Source organism: Ochlerotatus camptorhynchus, unplaced genomic scaffold (assembly GCF_037179485.1).
Source record: "Ochlerotatus camptorhynchus isolate MF236.1 unplaced genomic scaffold, CSIRO-AGI_Acam_v1.1 ptg000267l, whole genome shotgun sequence".
Taxonomy (NCBI): domain Eukaryota; kingdom Metazoa; phylum Arthropoda; class Insecta; order Diptera; family Culicidae; genus Ochlerotatus; species Ochlerotatus camptorhynchus.
The window spans coordinates 3,106,490-3,118,129 of record NW_027040757.1 but is presented as its reverse complement, the minus strand read 5'-3'; the positions used below and the strand labels follow the sequence as shown (position 1 = coordinate 3,118,129).

The window sequence follows — 11,640 nt, the reverse complement described above, 5'->3', positions numbered from 1 at the left end:
TAGTAATGCATTCGGGCAATTCCGATTATCTGGCATCACAGCACTGTGTTTGAAAACAAACTCCTCGCCGTATGCTAAAGTCAACCTCCACCTCCGTGCCATTCCTCGGACAACAACAGAGCGCAATTCCACGCTACATCCGATCCGCTCACTCGCTCATCCTCTCCCACTTTCTCTCTCGTACTCAGGAAAATCCGTTCGCCTCGGAGAGCCAGGATATCCCCCAAACGAAGCCGGAAAATTCCTCCGAACTCACAATTTCCCTTCAGAATCCGAATCGGGCTCGGGTTCGTCCTGCTGCCGCTGGCACCGTGGCCGAACAGCTGTCAGTTTGTGTTTGAACTTCCGTCAGCGTGGACGCGAATTTTAGCGGACCGTTTTCTGGTCACGGGTTCTGAACTGTGTGGTTCCTCTGTGGACTTATATCTCTGTGGTGGCAAAGTGTGTGGTAATTTTCCCGTTGTGTTTGGACCGTGCATTCCGTGAAAGATGATACGCACTGGTCTACGGTTGGTTCCGGTGTGAATTGTCGGGCCTGCTGGGAAGTTCAACCGTAGCACGTACAACCAAAGTGCGAAACTGCGGGCGGAAGGGAGAAACGGAACCTGCCTGCCCTGTCCCGAGAGTTTTCTTGGTGAGGTGTGAAAAAGTAATTGAAAATTAAAGAGGGCCTCGGCCGACAGGCCGACCGAACGACCGAAAGGACCTAGCCTCCTCCTGCCTTGAAGGTGCGAAACGAAGAAGGTTGTGTTCGCTCGGGCGAACTGGAGTGTGTGAATTTCTCGTCTTATTTTTTGCTTGCTTGCTTGCGGGTGTCTCAAGAAAGAAGGGCTCTCACTCGAAAGAAAATTATTTTGATTGAAGGTGAGTTCAAGTGGAAAAGCTTTGGCCTTTCGCGGGGCGTTTAGGCGTCGGTACATGGGAAGTGTGCACAGAGAAAGTGAACGACATGTGTTTGTGTTGAGAGCGTTGAGGCAGCATTCGGCGGAAAAAAGGCTTATAAAATTGCCGAAAGTGGTGAAACACAACTAGGTTACGTAAATACATAAGCAGAGCAATTTACATTCGTCCGTGCGGGGAAGTCTGGGGTGGTGGAAATTGTGAAAATCCCCTGGTCGAATCGAGCGAAAACAACGACCGTGCATGAGAAAAGGCAAGGGAGAGAAACGGAAAATAATATTACAATTAGGATTAAGTGATTAGGTAAAGTGCTTTCACTCCCTTCGGGTGAAGAGGCTTGTCGTTCGGCGGTGCGATTCAAAACAAACACCCCCGCCGGAGGGTGAAAGAGGCTCAATTTCGAGTTTTCCATGTGGCAAACTCCCACTGAAGGAGTGTGTTATTTGCATTTGACCGTTTCGAGTGCGCCGGAAAATCTATTACATGTTTACAGTTTCAGTCCTACCAACCCCACTTGGTAGTTTTCGGCGCCAAGTGCTCTATTTTGTGCTCACCAGTCGTGCAAGATTTATACAAAGCAGAAAATAAACTTCTGAAAAGTTAACGAACGGACACGCTGGCAAACGGTAATCGAAAAAATAACAAGATTCGAAAGCGGCAAAAGTCCAGCTTTAATCTTCTTTCGGGGCGCAGATAGGAGAACGTGCTGAAAAGAAGGAAATCTTCTTGGAACGCAACAAAAGAAGTGCTCTGGATTGTTGGTTGTCTGTGTCTGTGTGAGGGAAAAAAGCTAACGCCAAGAACGGACCACAGTGTGGCACAGTAGGCACAGGCGCCCACATCAGCTTGGAGTAGCAGATTCCTGGGAAACCGTCGACTCGCAGATTCGGCCCAGTTGAAAGGTAAGCGAGTTGGAGAACAGATACTTTTTTTCCGGGGAATTTTCAGCGATCTGATACGACGCTTTCACGTGTACCTATGCGTTGTCGAAAAAAAAAGAGAAATGATTTTTTGAATGGAATTACAGTCAGAGAAAATCTGATGCTTGGATTTGGGTGATGTTTCTTAGGAACGGATAGCGAGATGGATTTTATGTTTTTGTTTTGCTAGACGTGACGTTGATTTCGGATTTGGGTGTTTTGGTTCGTGTTGGGCTTAATTTATAAGGAGCTTCTCGGAAGTGGAATAATTGGCATTTTGGTTCTGCTAATTGAGTTTCTTGGTCATCAGGGGTCAGTAAAAATAGAAAATAAAACTGAGCTAGCTCAACTTGGTCGATTTTCGGTCAGTCATTAGTTTCCCCATAAATGGAAGAGCATGTGGCATCATTCACTAGAACGCTCACATGGGAATTTTCGTAACATTTTAGGAAATTGCAAAGGTTTCTCCACCCATCGGCTAGGCTTCTTTAGTTGCTTTTTTCCCTAATTTAGCACCAATTCAGGGAATTGTTTTATCCTTGTCGGGTGTTTCCATCACTGCGACTACGATTTTTCTGATCAATTGTGAAAGGGGAAATGGCTCTAATGTTGGCCTATGGATCTAAGATTGGGCCCATCACTAAAAATCCGCTATTTATCAATTGTATCTAGATGAACGCGTCATTGGGACGGTAAAGGTCTATATTTTTGGTTGCGTTTGAAAATTTAGTCGAATGCTGAATTTAGGTATGGGCCCAAATTTGGGGCATTTTGACCGACATTACATCCATTTCCCCTATATTCCCATTTTTTTGGGCTTTATCAAGATGTCGTATGACTATTATTAGGAGTGATCGCCATTGTTTGACTAATAGGATTATCTCAGCAAGGCATTACACTTCAAATAAAGTACACTGTCGTACTGGGAGTTGTTCTCCAAATTTCAAAGGGTTCTATCAGTGCCTTGTCGAAGAACTTACGCCTTTTAGTGAAAATTGCCGGACAGTGGCATAGCAAATTTTCCGAGTCTTCCTTTTCTATGCCACATAAGCAACATACATTATCTTGAAGTTTTCCAATCAGCTTCAAGTGATAACGGCTCGGACAATGACCTGTTATAAGACCTGTACAGGGTGATTCAGAATAACTGTCACCGATTTCACAAATATGCAATTCACAATGGGTAAAATGGGTATATGTTCAAGTATTTTTGTTTTAAGTGTGTAAAAATATCAGCTTGTATTGATAATAGGATTTGAAATTTCATTCGTTTGTGATTTCAAGCAGCCATTGACGTCAAAATGGAGAATGGCATAAATCTTTAAAAAAATCGTGTATAATCTTTTAGAAACTGAAATCTCTTCGCAAGAATGTAACATTTATGTTTGCATCATTATAGAGGTACAAAGGAAGCATGCTTGGAAAATCCGTTCAATATCAGAGCTTAAACGCATCACCAGGACTCAAAAAGTGCTGGAACTAAAGCGTGCGTGCCAGCTGTGGTTAATTTTCATGACAAATGTGGCTGATAATTAAGGTAAAGGGAGAGAGATTTGAAATAAACTATGCTTAGTTGAAGATTATATATGTAGAATATTTGGAATATAATGATATCAAAAATTCATGCAAGCGTTCAATCGTTATGACTATTTTAAAAAGAGACAGTTATTCCGAATCACCCTGTATATATGCTAAGATCTTTCTTAGAAAATTCCAGGATTTTGTGGGTCACATAAATATTTGAATTAATGAATCGTTTCGACTGGCTAGTAATGGAAGTGTTCTTTCAGTTTTCCTTCAATTTTTGAAGATTCCCACGCTTTTAACTCCATTCTCTGAGATGCAGCCGATAAACCACAAAAGGACTTCCGCCAATCCCTTAATGACTAGGAACCCAATATAAGTTGATTTGATTATGACAAGACAATTTTTGAAGTGATTGAACACACTCCCAGACAAGTTTTGATGTACATATCGTCGATTTTAAAGCATTTAGAGCAGCCTGACTGTCTGACATTATGCATATATTGAACTATTATAGTTTCTACGCAAACATATAATAGAACACTCTAAAATTGCTTGGAGTTCAGCTTGGAACACAGTTGGCCATCTGCCCATAGGAACCGATATGTCTATCCCTGGGCCAGTTACTCCTGCTCCCACTTGATTGTTCAATCTTGAACCATCTGTATAAAAAAACAATCGATCCTGGACGAAGAATCGCACCACCAAATTGCCATGCGCCCAGGGTCAAATATTTGAAAAAGGCCGATTGAAATTGTATCTTTTCTCCATCCAGTCTTCAATGTTCCTTGCTAGAGAATTGATACTAACAGTTTTTAGAATCCTAAGATGTCCTCTAAGGTCTCCTTCAAAGAGTTTCACTCACCACTTTTCAGCTTCTACTTGCACAGATTGATGCAATGGTAGTATATAAAGCAAAGCATTCAATGCTTTCGATGGTGTACTTTTCATTGCACCTGTTATTGAGAGAGTTGCTAACTTTTGGATAATACCATCTTCCTGGAGTTTATCGATCTGTTTCCTCACCTCATCTGTGTAGGCAGCTGGGTATGGATAAACCTGAATAAAGGCGAATGAATTGTTGTTTCTCCAACATGAGCAAGTACTTTATGTACGGTTGCAGGAATTTTATACCAATCATATAAAGGAAGATAATGTCAGTATGTAACTTTGCAATAGATATCATTTTTTCCTGGATCAAGTGGCTCCTGCATTTTGGTAGTAATTAAAATGTTTCGAAACCTCGCAATTAATTCTTCGTTGATATTTAAAACGCTGCTTAAAAGATGAGGATTTGCAAATCCTCGTCGTCAAACGTTACCTGTCGAGCGGCGCCGGTGGTGTAGTAGTCGTGATTACCTTTCACCCCAGCAGGCCTGGGTTCAATCCCAGTCGGTGTCGCTGGGATGTTCTGAGGCATAACATCTCTGATCACGCCTTCCTTCGGGAAGGGAAGTAAAGTCGTTGGTCCCCGGTTCATGAGTCGATGGGTCCAGGTGTGGGAGCTGCCTCCCTGGCGTCGGTAGCATTGGTGTTCAGCACGGAAAACAAGATCGACAAAAAACAAATCAAATAAAAAAAAAAAAAAACTGCGAAGCCAACTATTCCGAAGCCCTGTGGTATTAAATTTTTGAGAATATCACCAACTATTAAAGACCACAATAGAGGTGATAACACGCCTCCTTGCGGGCATCCTTTGGTTGCTCTTATACTGATGAGTGAGCTTCCAAGGTTTGCTGATATTTCTTTTTTTGATAACATCTCATTGATCCAATTTACAATGCTTTGATCGAAACCACGTTTCATCATAACTGTAGTCGTTGAATCGTGTGATGAATTATCCAATGCACCTTCAATGTCAAAGAATGCAGCAAGTGAAATTTCTTTGGCTTCAAAAGATCTTTCTAGTTTTGTACCAACCGTATGGAGTGCTGTTACATTCCTGGTATGCAAACTGATTTTTGCTAAGAGGATTTCTAACTAGATATGATGACTTTATGTGTTAATCTATTGTTTTTTTGACGTATGATTACGTCTTTCGGCAACATATTGGGGGTGCAATTTAAAAAAAAACCAAAATCGACCGCAGGACGAAAATAGGTAAGGTTTTGACCACATATACCTCTGTCAATAGCAGATGAATTTTAATTCTGAACAAGCCAAACGATTGGAAATTTATCTACCAATCTGTTAAATTGAACACTTTATTAATTTTCAATAGGTCACTATTGAAAAATACACAAATGTCCAACTGTAGCAATGGTGATCAAAATGATCACCGATTACCTGCAAACAGCGCATTCCCTAACACAGATTTGAAAATCGAATTCGATCCTGTATCACTGAACGGTGCTCATTCAATCACCGGTGGTGGTGTGGTGGTGTACAGTCGACGGTGTCCGCAGCAGCAGCATCAGTAGCAGCAGTGCTTTCGGCGTTAGGTCATGCCAAGCGTGTCACCCTCGCTTCAAACAACATACAGCTCGACAGCCTCATCCGTGTTAAGCACCCAGCTCAGCATTACTCAACCATCACGACAAAACGGTCCTTCTCAGGACCACCATAAATTTGTTAAAGAGTATTATTTGAACATTAGTCAAGGCCATCCATCCTAGATTCCAACAATCAATTTTCGCATATTTTTCATTTATGGAAAAAGCCAAAAATTTCGTGCGTTTTGTGCACGGAAATGCGTATTTACGTCATCATAAAACGAGACTTTTCCATGATACCGTGATAGCATGCTAGACGGTACCAATCTTTATGCCTTTTGATGCAAATTGTAAGCCCCTTCTATTAAGAGAATTATGTAAAAAACAAATCTTGCCGAATTCTCTTAATATTTGCATCTAAAAGCATAAAGGTAAGTACCGTCCGGTATGAAGATTTAATTTCCAAATAGCAAAATTGATGGCCAGTCTATTCAAAATTCTACAATTGTACGAAGTAATTGATAATTGAGAAATTGTTTGCGAGTTTATCGATAAAGCCATGTCGCAGCATTTGGCTACACAATACAAGCGCCGATCACGTAAGCGCGCAAAGGAATAGCAAGCGGATAAACCTCCGAAGAAGCAGCCAAAAATTGATGCTGAAAGAAATCGGTGTTACCGAGACAGGATCAGAACGGCTAGAGACATCATTGCTTTATCTACTGGTTGGGATGCTGGAGAAGGGTCTTTAAGACAAGGTAGCACATTTGACTATTTTCCTTTGAAATAAAGATGTACATTGTTTGTAACGCATCTGAGGTAAGTAATAATTCACGATTATTTCTAGAAAAGAATAAATTGGTAAACAACATGAGTAAACCTGTTGTTTGCATTGCGGAATTGGATTGCGGAATTGCATTGCGATAATGTTGATTTTTAATTATATTTAATTGTAATAATTTAATATTTACTATACTTTTGCTGTGACATCATAACTACCTTCGTAATCCTACGTCAAATCTACGGTCGTGTCTTGGCGACGCTATAAGCTTATTGGCTATAGCCAATATAATATATTTAGTTTTTCTCGTTAAACTCCTTTTCTTAACGAGTTGGTCAATCTTAGCTATTAGCAGAAAGACGCTTAACACTTCTTTCGGTGAATTTATGATCCTTTTTCACGTCATGATTGTTCTCTATGCCTGTTCAGTTAAAATTTTTTATTTATTTTCTCTACTGTGCTAAATCCCAAGACAATAGTAAAATTTCAGGTTTTTTTGTGGTCTTTCGAAAATTTAGAACAGTAGAATTGCAACCAGCAAGTGTAACCCAAGAACCAAAAGCGGTGCGTTTTCATTGCTTTGACGACGACTGAATTAAGGGGCTGAAAGTCAATTCTCTTCATCGATTTTCTCTTTTGATGACCATGGCTTCACTAACCTATTGTGCACTATTTATGCTATGCTCTTCTATCATCCAGAACAACAAACGTATCAATAAGTGTGTTAGCCGTCGAGTTATTAACGAAAAAGAAAGTCGATGAAGAGAATCGATCAAAATCACTTGCACCCCTGCTGCCAAGTTTGGTTACAATATTACAACTCTGGATAGCATTTTGTGTGGTTTTGAATATGGCAATGAGTGTGCAAAATGTTACACTATTACATTCTCCCTATTCGCACACGCCCGAAGATTGGAGGCGAATGCCACTTCGACTTGTTTCGTCTACTTACAACTCTCTGATGACAGTGTTGGGGAAGCAGCAATGTAACATCAACATGTTTCGTCTAGAAACGATTCTCTGATGATTGTGTTGGGGAAGCAGTATATGCATGTACATAATTGGTAGATTTGTGAGTTATTTCGACGTTTTTGGACAATGCTTGACATTTACCACTTTTTCAATAGTTTCTTGCTGAAAATTAATAGTCAGGATTGCTATCGATGCGTAGAAATATTTCTGATCGATTGGTGATACAATTATTGAAATTGGTCTAGGGGCAACTGAGTTATTACCGTTCAAAATCTTTCATAATTTCGTTACACTTTCCTCTTTTGGCTTGCACAAACTGGACCCCCATATAGAAATCACAGGCGTAGCCTACGTCAAAAACACAATTTTAATGCATTCGATATAGTTGCAGCTAAAGTTCAAGGCCTAATTTGAACAAATTTACGAAGCAATAAATTTTACGGATGTTCCGAATCTTCCGATGGGTCATCTGGGGGCCGCTTATGTATTTATTTATTAATTTGTTTATTTTTTATTTATTTTTCATCAATCAGTGTAGACCGTTTTACAAATATATTTCTATTTCGAAAATGCCTAGATGCTGTATATAAATTTAAGGATGACAATAGTTCTATTGAATCAATGCGATGTGATACGATATCGTTTACGAATGAAATCATAGCAAATTCACGACGCTCTTTTAATGTTTGGATATCTATGAGCATACACCGAGCTGTGTAAGATGGCAGAGGAAATACAGTCCAACCTATTTTGCGGAGTGCATACAATAGAAACTGCTTTTGAACGGACTCTATTCTTTCTTCGTGTGTGATCGAAAAAGGAGACCAAACTATGCTGCGATATTCTAGTGTCGACCTTACATAAGCAATATACAATGATTTTATCGTATACGGATCGTGAAAGTTGTAGCAGAAACGTTTTATGAAACCAAGCATGTTGTTAGCTCTGTTAATAATTGTGTTACAGTGTTGTAGCAGGCTTTTTTGACACCAAGTATGGAATATCTGTATTTACTCTTTGAATGTGCCAAGGCATCATCTTTTATTAAAAAAAAAAAAAGTTTAATGTCGTCAGTATCGAATAAAACTTTCAATTTCTTAATAATGAAAGATACGTCATTGACGAAGAGAATAAATAAAAGCGGTCCTAAATGGGTGCCTTGAGGAACTCCTGAAGTAACATCAACAGCACAATATATTCCGTGCACTGGTTCGCTGATACTGGTTTGAGAACCGGTGCAGATTTAACTGTATGCTGAATCCTCTATGGTTGCCGGTTCGACTTGTTGATTGAAGATGAGGAGTCTTGACTGTTGACTGTTTTTAAACTTTATTCTGGACCGCTGCGTTCACCGCTAGTGCTGCTATTGTCCATGAATATTTTGCTACATGGGTCTTGGTTCTGCTGGGTATCGTTCATGCCTCTCTTTTTTTTTCCTTGATTTGTTTTCCGTCGATTTTGTTTTCCGTGCTGAGCACCAATGCTACCGACGCCAGGGAGGCAGCTCCTACACCTGGACCCTACCTATCGACCCATCAACTCATGAACCGGGGACCAACGGCTTTACTTCCGTAAGGCGTGATCAGAGATGTTATGCCTCAGAACATCCCGGCGGCGCCGACTGTTTCATGCCTCTCTTAGTGCGCTCATGTGTGAATCCTAAGTAGCTGGAAGAATAGACTACATCCCATCGAACTGACATGTATGGACTGGGAGCTACTTAGACCGGAATTGATTTGCCTGTTGATGAATAACAAATCCAACCTCATCCTTTCCGCGAGCGCTAGGAAAGGATTATGCTTGCTTTCGGTGATGCAAGCACGAAAACCACATCTTTCATGCCAGGCGTTAGCAGAAAGAATTTTTCACTTGTACAAGTGAATGGAACTCCAAACTTATGGAGCGATCGATGAGAGACACGAAGATTTAAAGTGGATTTACGATGCGATGATTGTTCCAATCGAAAATGTTAGTACTAGCAGTTCCTTACGTAGAACTTGTCTTGACCAGCACTCCCAATATGGTGACGAGTTCATGCTCTAGATGTGCATCCGAGGTAAACATTTCAATGTGGCAAATAAGCAGGGACTTAGTGGTAGTACAACAAAAGATCTAGGTATGTCTTGGGATTGCTCAAAGTTCTCTTGTATTATCAAAAATAAAAAAAAAAACAAAATTGCCTAATTTAATTTGGCGTAATGGAAAACAAAATGGCCTTACTTCACTGTGGCCTAATCAAAAACAACATTGAAAGAAAAGATTCGGTAATTCATCAATTACTCACGCTGGACTGCAGGTCCAAATGCCAGGTGTAACAACGAATGGTGCCGTTCTCTCCAGTGACGGCAGCTTTCGGGATGCTGACACTGCCTAGCCGTATGTCCTGAGTGCAGACAGTTCATACAAAGTTGGTTTCTGTCCACTAGATCCTTCCGTCCAGCTGGTTTTAATTTGCCAAACTTGTCGCATTGGTAAAGCATATGTCAACTAGGGTGGGACAATATTTAAATTCCACTTCCAGTATGATTTTCGGGGGCCTTCTGGGTCCTAGAATAACTTTGTTAAATTTCAGGTCAGTCGGTGGAACTATATTTTAGCGCCAGCGGTTTTAATTTTACATAGGATTTTCTATGGGAAAACTTACTTTTTCAAATAAAAATCTGGTGAGGTCACCCATTGTCCTCTAAAAATAAATCAACCCAACTTTTCCCTAGTGTTGTCTAAGGACATTGTCCACTATCACAGACAACACACGAGAAATGTCGAGAAGCTTCAGCGGCTAGTCCAATGGCCTTCATAACGTCGTGAACGATGGTGGCGTGCCGGTTGCTACATTGCACAAAACCTTGCGCACTTCTACAGTCGATTTTGCTGTGTCCGGATTTTTCCGGAAGGAAAAGGAGCTATTTGGAAAGTTATTGTAAAAGAAAGTGCATTTGAAAGCAAATCCTCGAAACAAATTGGTCTATCCAAAAACCTTATCGATAGATGGTTTTTGGATAGACAAATTTGTTTCAAAGATTTGCTTTCAAATGCACTTTTTACAATAACTTTCCAAATAGCTCCTTATTCTTCCTTTGAATGACAGGTGAACCAATTGGAGATGGATTTTTCGTCCATTAGGATCTTGACCGTGGGACGATAACATCAGGAATTTACGCTGATTGAAGCTGAATACGAAGTTGTGAAAGCTTTCCGCACCATCCGTACTTATGGCATCCGGAAAGCCACATCTCCTAGATTTCCGCCGAAGGAGTTTCTTGTAGAAGTGTATCACATTTCCTCGGAATTGGAACCTTCGATGCTCTCCTTAAGGCTTATTATTAAGGCTGGACATGACGAACCAACATATCCGCTCGGAATCGCTTTAAACATTGTTTGGGAAATTGTTTGCAATAAATTCATATGTTTTATTTTAAGATTATTTTGAAATGAGAAAAAATAAGTTACGTTTTTGAAGTACATCGTTTTATTTGGTAGGTATATCAATGGTTTGAAATTAATTATTATTACAGAACAGATTAATATCTTCCTTCTTATTCTTACTGATTTCAATGCCTAAAAGTTAGCAAATCAAGTTGATTTCACATAAATCTTTCGGCTACTATCAGGATACTCATTCAACTCCCTCACCAGTCCGTCGTAACTCATCTTAACCCATGTAAAGTTCTCAAAACGCGGCACGATAAGGCCACCAGTGGCAATTTCAAGGAAGTTATGCTTCATTGTGTTTCTATTGCTCTCTGATAAATAACGAGCGTAGTCTAGTATCGGTAATTCTTAGCCGAAATTCCGTCCAACATACACTTTTATTATGGCAGTTCAGACTGGTAGGCTAGGAAGGTCAGTTTGGAATCTGGTTGCGAGTCTGGGCGACAACGGCATCATTAACCTCCAGTTAAGCAATAGAATTCAAAAGTTTGATATCAGCCAGGTCGAAATCAAATAATTCTGATCGGATAAATTCTCGATCCAACAGCAGTCCCTGCTCCAACTGGTTCGCTGAAATAAAATTGTGTTTTGATGATCTATTTCATAAGTAGAATTAAAGTACTTACTCATAAACATGATTACACTGCTTCATTTAATTTTAACGGATTAACGTAATACA

The 11,640-nt window shown here is 40.2% G+C and overlaps 1 protein-coding gene across 1 annotated transcript in view; it reads left to right on the top strand.

Annotated features, from left to right (window-relative positions):
• The first annotated feature begins 365 nt into the window (after window positions 1-365).
• Window positions 366-11,640, top strand: part of LOC135705449 (hemicentin-1) — a 599,061-nt gene continuing 587,786 nt past the window's right edge. The window contains exon 1 of the mRNA XM_065227201.1: window positions 366-1,802. The gene's annotated coding sequence lies outside the window, so the exon portion shown is untranslated. The remainder of the gene's footprint in view (window positions 1,803-11,640) is intronic.